This window comes from Hypanus sabinus, chromosome 4 (genome assembly GCF_030144855.1).
Source record: "Hypanus sabinus isolate sHypSab1 chromosome 4, sHypSab1.hap1, whole genome shotgun sequence".
Taxonomy (NCBI): Eukaryota; Metazoa; Chordata; class Chondrichthyes; order Myliobatiformes; family Dasyatidae; genus Hypanus; species Hypanus sabinus.
In genome coordinates, this window is record NC_082709.1 from 189,803,498 (window position 1) to 189,816,017 (window position 12,520).

Here is a 12,520-nt window from a genome sequence, read left to right on the forward strand (position 1 = left end):
CCACTGAAAACTCAAATGAGACACAGGTGGAAATAATCATCTAATCATCTGGGGAGAAAATGTCGAAGCATGGAGGACATTGGTGGCCACCAGTCATCAGTGTGAAGCACGACACTGGGAACATTTTGTTTCATTATGGTACCTGACAAGTTGCTGCCACTGATTATTCTCCAAAACACACTGGAATTCAGGCTAAGCTGTGATTTTAGTCCTGCTTGAATCACATACACTATTAGGCTCACATTCTAAAGGATCACAGATGGGTAACGTGGATAATGCATCACCTTCACAGTTTACTGGAGAGAAAAGACCAGGACCACTAAGGCAATTTGTTCCATTGGAATTAATTCCATTTGAGAATATTTATGTTATCCTGCAGTTTTATTCTTGGTTTTCATTTCCCTTATACATGACATGGGCTAGTGAAATATTGTTTTTCACAGTAAATCGGCAGCAATCCATAGTAATATTTTTATTATATTGATCAACATAACTAAAAACGAATACAATCCAGAAATATCTGAAATAAAAGTAAACATTGCTGAAACAAAGCATTTAGACAGAAACTGGCATGGTTTCGAAGGGCTGATAATTTCAAGTACTATTCCACTCTTCAAGAGAGGAGGAAGAAGTCAGGCCAGATAGTCTGTATTCAGTGGTTGGGAAAATGTTGGAGTTGATTGTTAAGGATGTGGTTTCGGGGAACTTGGTGGCCATCATAAAATAGGGCAAAGTCAGCATGGTTATCTTAAGGGAAAATCTTTCTGACAAACCTGTTGGAATTCTTTGAAGAAATAACAAGTAGAATAGACAAAGGAAAATTATTGAATATTGTTGACAGATTTTTAGAAGGCCTTTGATAAGGTGCCACACATAAAGAGAGGAAATTTCAAGAGTGCCTACAACATTGCTTTTTAGAGCAGCTCATGGTTGAACCCACTAGGGGATCAGCTATTCTGGCTTGGGTGTTGTGTAATGAAACAGAATTGGTTACTGTAGATGGTAGAAGTACTGTAGAAGTTAAAAGAACCATCAGGGTAAAAGATCATAATATGATCAAATTCATCCTGAATTTGGAGAAGGAGAGGTAAAAGTCATATGTATCAGTATTACAGTAGAGTAAAGGGAATTGCAGAGGCATGAGCGAGGAATTGGCCAGAATTGATTGGAAAAGAACACTGGCAGGGATGATAGCAGAGCAGAAATAACTGGAATTTTGGGAAGCAACTTGGAAGGCACAGGATAGATACATCCCAAAGAGAAAGAAGCATTCTAAAAGATAGATGACACTACTGTAACTAACAAGAGAAGTCAAAGCCAACATAAAAGCCAAAGAAAGGGTATATATTTGAGTAAACTTGGTGGGAAGTCAGAGGATTGGGAAGTTTTAAGAAAAACAAACAGAAGGCAACTAAAAAAGTCATTAAGAAGGTAAATAAGAAATACAAAGGTGAGTTAGCCAGTAATATTAAAGAGGATACTAAGAGTTTCTTCAGATACATAAAGTATAGAAAAGAGATGAGACTGGATATCAGACCATTGAAAAACGATGCTTGAGAGGTAGCAATGGGGGAAAAGGAAATGGTGGAAGAACTGAATAGATATTTTGCATCAGTCTTTACTGTGGAAGACACTAGCAGTCTGGTGGAAGTTCCAAGTGTCAGAAATCATGAAATATAGGAGCTTACCATTACTAGAGAGAAGGTTCTTGGGAAACTGGAAGGTCTGAAGGTAGATAAGTCACCTAAACCACAAGATGTATACCCTAGGGTTCTGAAAATAGTGACTGAAGAGATTGTGGAGAAATTAGTAATGATCTTTCAAAAATCACTATGGATTCAGAACACTGGAAAATTACAAATGTATTTGTAATTCTACAAGAAGGGAGAGAGGCAGAATAAAGGAAATTATAGGCCAGTTAGTCAGTTGGGAAGATGGTGGAGCCAATTATTAAGGATGAGCTCTCAAGGTACTTGGAGACACATGATAAAATAGGCTGTCGTCACTATAGTTTCCTCAAGGGAAAACCTTGCCTAACAAATTTGTTGGAATTCTTCAAAGAAAAAACAACAAAGGAGAATCAGTTGATTTTGTGCACTTAGATTTTCAGAAGGCCTTTGACAAAATGCCACACATAAGGCTGCTTAACAAGACACAAGTCCATTGTATTGCAGGAAAGATTCTAGCTTGGATAAAGCAATGGTTAATTGGCAAGAGGCAAAGAATGGGATAAAGGGAGCATTTCTGATTGGCTGCCATGACTAGTGGTGTTCCACAAGGACCTGTGTTGGGACCAATTCTTTTAAAGTTATATGTTAATGATTTGGTTGATGGAATTGATAGCTTTGTTGCAAAGTTTGCAAACAAAATGAAGATAGGTGGAGGGGCTGATAGTTTTGGGGAAGTAGAAAGGCTTCAGAAGAATTAAATTAGAAGAATGGGTAAAGAAATGGCAGATGGAATAACAGGGTCAAGAAGTGTTTGGTCATGCACTTACATAGAAGAAATGAGAGGGTTTACTATTTTCTAAACAGTGAGAAAATACAACAAAAAACTGAGGCTCAAAAAAACTTGGGAGTCTTTGTGCAGGATTCACTAAAGGTTAATTTGCAGGTTGAGTCTGTAATGAGGAATGCAAATGTGATATTAGCAGTCATTTCAAGAGGACTAGAATATATTATGTAATGTGAGTTTATAAAGCACTGCTGAGGCCTCACTTGGAGTATTGTGAGCAGTTTTATCTTAGAAAGGATGTGCTAAAATTGGAAAGGGTTCAAAGAATATTCATGAAAATAATTCCAGGTTGGAATAGCTTGTGATATGAAGAGTGTTTGATGGCTCTGGGTCTGTATTCACTGGAAATCAGAAGAATGAGGGCTGGGTGACCTCTGCAATGTATGGATCTATTTCTTTTCAAATAATGACTCCCCTTAGAACTTCGTATGGAGTATTATTTACACATACGTCTCTCTCTCTCTCTCTCTCTCTCCCCCCACCCATTCTGAATACACCAGTTAAAGGACCAAATTTCTTGCTGTTCACCTGACGGAGAATGCCACCTGGTCCCTCAACACCAGCTCCAGAGCAAAGAAAGCCCAGCAGCGTCTCTACTTTCTGTGAAGGCTGAGGAAAGTCCATCACCCACCCTTCATCCTCATCACATTCTACAGGAGTTGTATTGAGAACATCCTGAGCAGCTGCATCACTGCCTGGTTCAGAAATTGGATCACAAGACCCTGCAGCGGATAGTGAGGTCAGCTGAGAAGATCATCAGAGTCTCTTTTCCCGCCATCACAGACGTTTACACTACACGCTGCATCTGCAAAGGAAACAGCATTATGAAGGACCCCATGCACCCCTCATACAATCTCTTCTCCCTCCTGCCGTCTGGGAAAAGGCTCCGAAGCATTTGGGCTCTCACGACCAGACTATGTAACAGTTTCTTCCCCCAAGCTATCAGACTCCTCAATACTCAGAGCTTGGACTGATATCTTGCCCTATTGTCCTGTTTATTATTTATTGTAATGCCTGCACTGTTTTTGGGCACTTTATGCAGTCTTGTGTAGGTCTGTAGTCTAGTGTAGCTTTCTTTGTGTTGTTTTTTTTTTTAAACGTAGTCCAGTCTAGTTTTTGTACTATGTCATGTAACACCATGGTCCTGAAAAACGTTGTCTCATTTTTACTATGTACTGTACCAGCAGTTATGGTCAAAATGACAATAAAAGTGGCCTGCTCCTGCGTGTGTTTTTTTACTTTAATTGATATTTGGTTGCAAAGACACAGCAAATTGGCAATGAGTACAGACCTGATGCAAGAGAATATCACCCACTGCACTTACAGCTCTGGGACAATTACAGAATGAGATAGTGACAGGAAAGAGTTAAACAGTATGGAGTAAACTGTCACGGATGCTAATAAAGGTAGCATAAGTAACTGCATAGTACACAGTGAAATATGCACAACTAGCAAAGTTAAAGTGAAAATTATGTATCAATGGTTTTAGTTGGGTAAATTGACAAATTTGATAGTACTAATGAAGGCTGGGAGTCATATGTCAAGAGGGTTGAACTGTATTGTAAGGTGAATGATGTGGGTGAACAAAAGAAAGCTTCTTAACTTAATGGGTGCTAGAATGTACAGTATCTTCTGCAACTTTGTAACCCCTGAAAAGCCAACGAGCAAGATCTTAGACAGAATTGATACAATTTTTACACAATTACTTGAGCCCTAAACTGCTGGTAATAGCTGAGAATTTAGATTTTTCTAAAGGAACCAGTTAAAGGATGAAGGCATTTCTGAATCCATCACAGAACAGTGCAAACTTTTCCAGTACTGTGACTTTAGAGATGGACTTTCAGATGCATCAAGGGATAGATTTGTATGTGGCATGTATAGTCAAAGTACTCAAAAGAGGCTGCTATCAAAATGAAACCTAACCTCAGAATGGGCATGGACCATTGCAATATTGTTAGAGACCACAGGAAAGGGTGCAGCAGAACTACAGAAAAGAGGTTAGAATGTGAAATGCACAATATGTCCCTGAATGGTGCAGCAATCCAAAAAGGTTATTGATGTGGCAAATCCTCCCATGATGCAAATGACTGTTGGTTCAAAGAAAAAGTGTGAATAAAGTGTGACAGATAAGGTCACAGAGTGTGCAAGTTTCAGACACAAAACTAAGCAAACACATAATGTGACTGGATATGAAACAGGATCAGACTACACAGCATCTGACAAAGATGAGCTGTCATGTCTAGAACTACATAGTGTTACTGAAGCAGAACACAAAATCATATGGATCACAATAGAAGTGTCTTTTGTAAAACTGAAAATGGAGCTAGATAAACAGTCAGCTTTGTCTATAATTTCTTAGGCTGACTACAACACACTGTTTTCTAAGCTACCATTAGGGAAGACCTCAGCAAAACAGTTGAAAAAGTGTCTCCTAAAGGTAAAATGAAAGTGAATGTGACCTATGAAGGCCAAACACAGCATTTGGAGTTTTATGCGCTGAAGAGAGGAGGACTGGCACTTTTGGATGTGAATAGTTGAGAAAAATCAAACTAGACTGGCACACAATCAAAGCTTTCAATGAGTCATCAACAGGCAACTGCAGTCCAAATGGTAACTCTAACCAGGGACCATCACAGCTGCTTAATGCTAATGAGAAGGTGTTTGAGAGAGGTATTGGTAAACTCAAAAGCACGAAAGCCAGAATTGAACTGGATGAAGCAGCAACTCCAAGTTTCTTTAATGCAGATTCAGTGCCGAATGCACAATGTCCTAAAGTTGACACTGAACTTCAGAGCTTGCAGGAGTTTGGAATTCTCTCCAAGGTTGAGTGAAGCAATTGGGCCATGCCCGTTGTCCCAGTGATCACGAAAGGGAAGGCTGAAGCCTTTTGTACATGTAGGGATTTCAAAGTGAGCATCAACCTGGTGCTGCATACTGTGCAGAATCCCCTGCCATGAATACAAGACATTTTTGCATCTTTGGCAAGTGAGGTTTTCCAAACACTGACTTCAGATAGTGGTTTTCAATTACTGACTTGTCACATGCCTATCTGCAAATGGAGATGGAGGAGACAAGAAAGAACACTCCCAAGGAAATGGTACAGTATAATCATCTTGTCTTTGGTGTCACATCAGCCCATCAATTTGACAAAGAGCAATGGACCAGGTGCTCTAAAGTATCCCAGGAACACAATGTTATCTTGATGACATCATTGTGACTGGCAAGAATGATGAAGAGCACTTCCAAATCTTGGTAAAGTGCTTACCAGGCTGAGTGAGTATGGTCTGTGCACAAAGAGAGAGAAATGTGAGTTTTTCCAAGAATGAAATCACATATTTACTTTATTTTATTGTCACCAAACAATTGATACTAGAGTGTATAATCATCACAGTGATATTTGATTCTGCGCTTCGCGCTCCCTGAAGTACAAATCAAATACAATAAAAACTTAAATTATAAATCATAATTAGAAAATAGAAAAGGGAAAGTAAGGTAGAGCAAGTCAGGTCCAGATATTTGGAAGGTACGGCCCAGATCCTGGTCAGGATCCATTCAGCAGTCTTATCATAGTTGGAAAGAAGCTGTTCCCAAATCTGGCCTTATGAATCTTCAAGCTCCTGAACCTTCTCCCGGAGAGAAGAGGGACAAAAAGTGTGTTGGCTGGGTAGGTCGTGTCCTTGATTATCCTGGCAGCACTGCTCTGACAGCATGTGGTAAAGTGAGTCCAAGGATGGAAGATTGGTTTGTGTGATGTGCTATGTTCACGATCTTCTACAGCTTCTTCTGGTCTTGGACAGGACAACTTCTATACGGGGGGGTGGAGTTTCAAGATGGCGACGTAAACATCTGCCTTTTAGGCGCTCTTCACTTTTTTAACTATAATCACCCTTTAATCAAATCTTTTCGAATTTAATCAAATGAGTTGATATTTTCGATTGACTTTTTTTTCCCTAAAACTATATTTGATCTAACTCTGTCAAACTTAAAATGGCTACAAGTAAGAAATCGTCTAAGGAGCCTTTATCTATCGATGCAATTTCTAATCTTCTGGACACTAAACTTGCAAGTTTGGAAAGCAAAATGGCAAGTTTGGAAAGTAAAATGGCAAGTTTGGAAAACAAGCTTACCACGAAAATGTCTGAACTTGAAGGAGTTGTTAGATCGCTTGATACTAAGCTTCAGTCGCAGGCATCGTATATTCAGCGGCATGAAGATAAGTTGGCGACTCTTGAAAAATTAATTGTTGAAAAAGTACGTACAATTGAAGTGTTGGATAAGAAGGTACAATCGACTCTTAAAACTGTAGATCAGTATAAGTTTAAAATTACTGATCTCGAAAATCGATCTCGCAGACAGAATTTGCGAATTATCGGGTTTCCCGAAAGAGTTGAGTCCGGTGATTTAACTGAATTTTTCTCTAAATTACTGTGGGAAATTTTCGGTGATGAAGGTTTGCAAACTAAACCTGTTATTGACCGTGCTCACAGAGTTGCGAGGTTTTCGTCTACGACTGATAAACCATGAGCGGTGATTGTTCGCCTTCATTATCCTCGTGAGAAAGAGCTTTTAATTCAATTAGCTCGTAAAAAAGGTATGATTTCTTACAATACCTACAAATTTCGAATTGTTGAGGATTATTCCTACGAGGTGATGAGAGCCAGAATCGCTTTTAAACCAGTGATGGCAGAGATTTACTCGATTGGACTTAAACAAGCTTTAATGTATCCAGCGAAGCTTAGAATTACGCTGAACGACAACAGTCAGCAAATTTTTAACACTCCGGAAGAAGCGAAGAAATTTGCTGAAGAATTTCGATCTTCTAGTGCAACTTGAACTATGTGTTATGTGGAAGATTTTTCGGAGAGAGGATATCTTTTTACTTTAAGTTTTAACCTATGAAGCTGGGTTATAACTTCTTATTTTGATCTACGGGTCTGTTTTTTTTACTATCATCATTGTTTATAGATGTTCCTTTTAATTTTTATAATATCTTCTTTTTTTTTCTTTCTGTTTTGGTTATATACATTTATATTTTGCAATAATGATTTACTTTTTTTTTAAGATGTTGTTTCTTTTTCCCGTAAGATTCTGTTTTTTGTAAGCATTTATTTGTTTGCCTGTACTTAGAAATGGGACGAATGTTTTGGATTTTTGGTCTTTTTTTTTATATATATTGCACTGTTTATTACATCCTTTTTTTAATCCTATTTTGTCTTTTAACAGATTGCTGAACTCACATTTGTATTTATTAATATGGCTTTTTCAAAATGGCGTTTCTTCTTCCCATAAGTCTTTGCTTTTGAAACGTCATCTTGTATTTGAACACGGGATTTTTTTTAAAGGTATATTACACTTTCAAATTTTGATGTTTATACTTTTTTTATTAATGATTGTTTGTTTTATTATATTAGTTTTTTTATTCTGATTGATATATATTTTCTTTTTGCAACTCTATATCTTAATCTGGGTGTTATATAGTTTTCTTTTAATCTTTTTATAGAGCTGCCATCTTGAAATGGGGGTAATGTTAGTATTAGATTATGCGCCTGCCGCTTGGCTTTTTTTCGAAGGGTGGGGGGAGGGGGTAGGGATCTTTTTTCACGCTTTTGCTCTTTATTTTTTTGCTTTTAGTTTATGGGCCGACTTTAAATTATTAATATTGTTGAGGTGTCATGTTCTCCGGTTGCTCCTGAATCAATTTTCCTCCTTCCTGAATTGTGGGTTATGTGTCTTTTTAACCTTTTATGATACACACAACTAATATTAGCATGATGGATAAACCTGTTAACTTTATCTCCTGGAATACTAATGGTTTAAATCATCCGATCAAATGTAAAAAAATATTTAAAGTATTCCATAGACTGAACGCTAATATTATCTTTGCACAGGAGACCCATATCAGGAGGGAGGATAATCAACGTTTTTTTAGGTTCTGGAAGGTCAACAATTTCACACGAATTGTACTGCTAAAATTAGGGGTGTGTCTATTTTTATAGACCCCTCAATATCGTTTACACATCATGAAATTATTTCTGACCCACAGGGTAGATTTTTGTTGATAACTGGCTCACTTTTTAATCGGAAAGTTGTTCTAGTTAATATTTATGCTCCAAACTTTGACTGCCCTGAATTTTTTAAACGTTTATTTACTTCCCTTCCTAATCTAAATGAATATATGTTGATAATGGGTGGAGATTTTAATTGTTGTTTGAATCCTTCGATGGATAGATCTAAACCTATCCGTACTCTTCCAAATAGATCAGCCCTACTTATTAATTCTTTTATGGTTGATTCGGGAATTACAAAAATATGGCGGTTTTTGAACCCTAAAGATAAAGAATTTTCATTTTTTTCACATGTATATCATAGCTATTCTAGAATTGACTATTTTCTTATTGATCATCGGTTATTAGCGGATGTTATTGATTGTAAATAATATTCTATTACTATTTCGGATCATGCACCTTTGAAGTTATCTATTAAGATTTCGGACTATTCCAATAATATCAGATCTTGGAGGCTTAACGCTACTTTGCTTCAAGACCCAGAATTTATCACCTACATAAAACAGCAAATTGACTTGTTTTTCTCAACAAACTATACTGAAGAAATTGACAGAGGAATACTTTGGGACTCTTTTAAGGCTTTTATCCGTGGACAAATTATCTCATATTCTGTTGGTAAAAGAAAACAAAGATATTTAGATATTGCTTTATTAGTGGATAAAATCAAGGAAATAGATAAGATTTATTCCGTGACTCCTACCAAAGAACTTTATAAGAAGAGAGTTGAGCTTCAAATGGAACATAGTTTACTATTATCTTCTTCAATTGAAAATCAATTAATTAGGACCAGGGCTCAATTCTATATTCACAGTGATCGAACTGGCAAACTGTTAGCTAATCAATTAAAAGCTATTTCGACTAAGCGACAAATTATTAAAATTCGCAAACAAGACGGTAATTTAACTACTGATCATAAAGAAATTAATAATACTTTTCAAGATTTTTATAAATCTTTATATCAGAATTTGATGGTGACCAGTCCATGATAGATAATTTTTTTAACAATTTGAATATTCCTAAACTGATTGATGAAGACCATAGCCTGATAGATGCTCCTATCTCTATGGTGGAAATAGGAGAGGCTATCTCATCAATGAATTCAGGGAAAGCTCCTGGTCCTGATGGTTATATAGTAGAATTTTTAAAAACTTTTTCTTCTTTGCTCTCTCCTTGGTTATGTGAAATTTTTAATGATGCATTTGCTAAGAAGAGATTACCTCAATCTTTTATGAAGCTAATATCTCTCTAATTCTTAAAAAAGATAAAGATCCTACTTTATGTACATCTTATCGCCCTATATCACTATTAAATGTAGATTCTAAGATTCTTACAAAAATTTTAGCCATTAGATTAGAAAAAGTACTATCACAGATTATTTCAAAAGATCAAACTGGTTTTATGAGGAATCGGTATTCCTTTTTTAATGTTAGAAAATTGATTAATATAATTCATACTTCACCACCCACAATCCCAGAATGTGTTATCTCATTAGATGCTGAAAAAGCTTTTGATAGAGTTGAATGGATATATTTATTTAATACATTGAGAAATTTTAATTTTAGTCCTAACTTTATATCATGGATTAAATTAATATATTATAAACCTGTTGCTTCTGTTCTTACAAATAACTATAGATCCTCTTTTTTTCAATTATCTCGTGGTACGAGACAAGGCTGTCCCTTAAGTCCTTTATTATTTAATATTGCATTAGAACCTTTAGCTATTGCTATTCGTGAATCTCCTAATATTTTTGGTATTACCCGTAATGAGAAGTTATACAAATTATCACTTTATGCTGATGACTTGCTGTTATATATTTCTGACCCTGATAGGTCTATTCCCGCTATTTTATCCTTGTTGGTTCAATTTGGTATTTTTTCTGGTTATAAACTAAACTTAGATAAGAGTGAATTATTTCCTTTAAATGCACAAACTTTATTGAGTGATAGGATACCATTTAAAGTTGTTACTGATAACTTTACCTATTTAGGTATAAAAATTACCAAGAAATATAAAGATTTATTTAGACTGAATTTTTTACCTATGCTTCATCAAATTCATCAACTTACTACAAGATGGTCTCCTTTATTTTTATCATTAATTGGTCGGATTAATGCTATTAAAATGATGATTTTACCGAAATTTTTATACTTATTTCAAGCCTTACCAATTTTTATTTCTAAATCTTTTTTTGATAACTTTGATTCAAAAATTTCCCCATTTGTGTGGCAAAATAAAAACCCTAGGTTAAGTAAAAGGCAATTACAAAAATCTAAAAAAGATGGTGGTTTAGCTTTACCTAACTTTAGATTTTATTATTGGGCAAATAATATTCGTAATTTAATGTATTGGAAACTAGAATTGGATTCACCATTGTGCCCACAGTGGGTAAATTTGGAATGTAATGAGGTAAAAGAATATTCTCTATTCTCTGTTCTTGGTTCTTGTCTTCCTGCTGATTTAGTTAAATTTAATAAACAAATATCTAATCCTGTTATTAAACATACATTACGAATTTGGTTTCAATTTCGTAAGTTTTTTACTTTGAAAAACTTTGTTCTTGATAGCCCTATCTTACTTAATTTCTTTTTCAAACCCTCTTGGACAGATCAAGCTTTTAACATATGGAAAAGGAAAGGTATAAAATGTTTTCGTGATCTTTTCTTTGAAGATACTTTGATGTCATTTGACCAACTTTCCAACAAATTTGAATTACCTAAATCTAATTTTTTCAGATATTTACAAATTAGAAATTTCTTACATAAGGTTTTACCATCTTTTCCTAATTCAACTTTAGTGGATTTTACAGATTTGATTTTTACCTTAAACCCTTGTCAGAAGGGATTAGTAGCTTTTATTTATAATATGATTATGAAGATACAACCAGAAATATCAGTTAGAATTAAACAAGAATGGGAAAAAGAACTTCGATATAATATATCAACAGATAAATGGGAAAAAATTTTGCAAATGGTTAATTCCTCTTCTATATGTGCTAAACATGCTTTAATACAATTTAAAATTGTACATAGAGCTCATATGTCTAAAGATAAACTTGCTCGATTCTATTCTCATATTAACCCTCAATGTGACAGATGTCATTCAGAAGTGGCCTCATTGACCCATATGTTCTGGTCATGTCCCACTTTACATAACTATTGGAAGGACATATTTGCTACCATTTCCTCAATTTGGAATATAGATTTTCAACCTCATTTTATTACTGCAATTTTTGGCATACCAAATGAAGATGGTAATCAGTTTTCCCCTTCAATCAGACGAATGATTGCTTTTGTAACATTAATGGCCAGAAGGTCTATATTACAAAACTGGAAAGAAGTAAATCCTCCTACCACGTTTCAGTGGTTTTCTCAAACTATTTCTTATCTGAGCCTGGAAAAAATTAGAAGCACTATTTTTGACTCATCAATTAAATTTGAAGAAACTTGGAGACCGTTTATTCGACATTTTCATATGAATTAATTTGGCCTTTTCCAGACCTTCTTTCTGCTTATTCATGTTCAGGTATGGAGTTCTGGAGTTTTTTGACACTATCATATACTTGTAAGCTATTATTATTGCCCATGTTAGTTTAGTTTAGTGTTTTATTTTTCTTAATATATACTTTTTTCACATATTTTCAAATTTTTTCTTCTTTTAATGGTTATTTTTGTTTTTTTCATATATAATCATATGGACTTGATTGATTAAGGTATTTTTTTCTGTTGATGTTTAATAGGATATTGTTATCTTATTATCAACGTGACTTCAAGTCTATTGTATTCATAATTTACTCATTATTATGTTATTTTTTTATATGTATATATGAAAATCAATAAAAAAATTGAAAAAGAAAGAACTTCTGTACCAGGTTGTGATGCACCCTAGAAGAATGCTTTCTACGGTGCACCTATAAAAATTAGTGAGGGTTTTAGGGAACA